The sequence below is a fragment of the Octodon degus genome, unplaced genomic scaffold, assembly GCF_000260255.1.
Source record: "Octodon degus isolate 3935 unplaced genomic scaffold, OctDeg1.0 scaffold00346, whole genome shotgun sequence".
Lineage (NCBI taxonomy): Eukaryota > Metazoa > Chordata > Mammalia > Rodentia > Octodontidae > Octodon > Octodon degus.
In genome coordinates, this window is record NW_004524922.1 from 343,508 (window position 1) to 345,864 (window position 2,357).

General features: G+C 35.9%; 1 long non-coding RNA gene across 2 annotated transcripts in view; it reads left to right on the forward strand.

Moving 5' to 3' along the window:
• LOC111814529 overlaps positions 1–2,357 on the forward strand; it is a 7,607-nt gene that overhangs the window by 3,834 nt on the left and 1,416 nt on the right. For both annotated transcript variants that reach the window (XR_002819495.1, XR_002819494.1), the window contains one exon: positions 1,638–1,673. This is a non-coding gene — a long non-coding RNA (uncharacterized LOC111814529). The remainder of the gene's footprint in view (positions 1–1,637; positions 1,674–2,357) is intronic.

The following is a 2,357-nucleotide window of genomic DNA, read 5'->3' on the forward strand; positions in this document are numbered from 1 at the left end:
TTATCATGGAGTCAAAGGGCACTGTTCTCAAGAGGATAGGTAAACCTTTGGATTAATACACAACATTCTCAAAATATATGTCTGCTAACACACTAATTTTTCCAGGCTTTCCATTCCTTCATTACATGGATACTCACACCACTTTAGGAAATGAGGGATGAAGGGGAGGTGCAATAATGTGCACAGAGGCTTTCGCAGAGATGCTGACCTTAACCGTGAAGTTACTCACATACATTATTGCATGCTGGAATCACCTGGCGAAATTTTGAAGGGACTATGTACCAATTCAGACCTGCTCCATTTAATCAGAATGAGTCCAGCTGCAATTCAGGCTTGTTCTAAAGCTCCTCAAGTGATTCCAGTGTGCAGGAAGGTTTGGGAATCACACGGATTAACAGAATAGTGTATAGGAATGAACTACTGCTGAATGATGGGATTTGGGATAATTCTTGGTTTCCTTATTTGTCACACTTGGTTTTGGATGAAGTCTCTTTTTTAACAAAAATAATTTTACTGAGAAATAGCTATGAGACAGTTTCAAAACAGTTTAGTAGGATAGTTAATGATAATTCATACATTGCATATTGTTATCTTCATAGTAGTTATTCATACTACAAGATGAAGACATGTTATCTAAACACTATTAGTATAGGTTAGCTTAGTTGTTTAAGCGCCAGCTCTGGAAAAACCAGTCAAGCACATCAGACCCCACTTCGATGACCACCTCTGCCTGCCTTACCAGACCCACCTTTAAGGCAGCATGAGCCTGCCAGAAAAAAAAAAAGAAAAAAAAAATCCTTCAAAAGAAATTTCAAGTAAGGTTTAGCAAGCCTTTTCAGTGTCTCATGGTCAGTCTGTGATGAAACTCCATTTGGAGTAAAAACTGATTCAAACACTATATAAATGTTCTTGGGTATGTGTCCTGGTTGACTTAACATCTCAATGATGTTAAGCTTCATTTTGGACAGTGAGGTCAAGTGGAAGCCTATAGATCACCCCCGTGTACCTCTTTGTTTCCTAATATACAGCACCTGTGCATAACTTAGACATGAAGTCACATCTGAGGAGATGGTTCTTCTTGTTAATACTTTATTTAAATTACCTTTGAAACATTTGCTATAAATAATATACTATATAGATGTATGCTGCAATAGTTATGTGAAGACTTAGGTTTACTAGAAAGTTTTCTTGTCATGGAAAAGTGATTATCTTTGTTTATAATATAGGACTACTATTATTTAGAAAAAGGAGGAATACAATGTACAGAGGAATAATAAATTCAGTCAACTGAAAACATGCATGGCACTCAAACTTTTTTAGACAAATATTGTGTGGTTTATTCTAAAGCACATTGAACATATATAGAAAAATTCTCCAGGATAGAAGTTTTATGTTTGCAAATGACAGGAAACTGTAATGATGTATAATTAAAAATGTGTTGTAATATCACATTGCCTAGATCTGGCCTCTAAGTATGGTGATAGCTGATGAAATTTTATAGATTGGAAAGTGACCATATGGTACTCCTCTTTTGACACAGGAGGATTTCTAGATTATGGGATGTCCTCCCTTTAAAATGTCTTCCATTTCACCAAAAGGTAGACTAAGTCATAAGTGTTGTATTTTTTCTTTTACAGTGTCATTTTTGCATTATATTTTCACATACAGAATAGGTGAGTACTTCAGAACCTATCTTACTCTTGCAATTAATTTATAAAATACCTCATTAAGATTAGGTCCTGACTGAAGGCATCCAAGATTGTCCTGTGCTTTTGGAAACCTACACAAGTACATCATTTTGCATTATTGTAATTATGACTGCTGAAAATTTTCTTTTAAGGATCCAAGAGAACATGGGCCTCTATGGATTAAATTGATGTTCACTGATTAGAAATTAAAATTGACAGCTGAATGTACATGAATCTGTGTATGCAGACATCTGTGTGCACAGTGGAGAAGTGTTCATGCAGTGTTTCCTGTGCATGGACCTCCTGCCATTCTGAGTTAGGTTCTTCTGTGAGGTGGGCATTCTCCTATGCAGTGCAGGATGTTTCACAGGAGTACTGCCCTCTGCCTAGGAGATGCCAGTAGCTTTCTCATTCATGTGGAGATAACCAACAATGACCACTGTTGGAAAAGGTCACTCCTGTCAAGAACCACCATGCAATACAAATAACAAGATATAACTAGGTTTTATAACAAAGTTACATTTAAATTTCTACTTTGAATTATGTGAAAAAAAATGTCTATTTGAACTTCATGCACCCCTAGATTGAAGAGAACAAAATTAGATTCTCTTGTATACTGGCTCATGTGCAATGACTTTCAAAAGAATAATAAAACAACATATTCTCAGA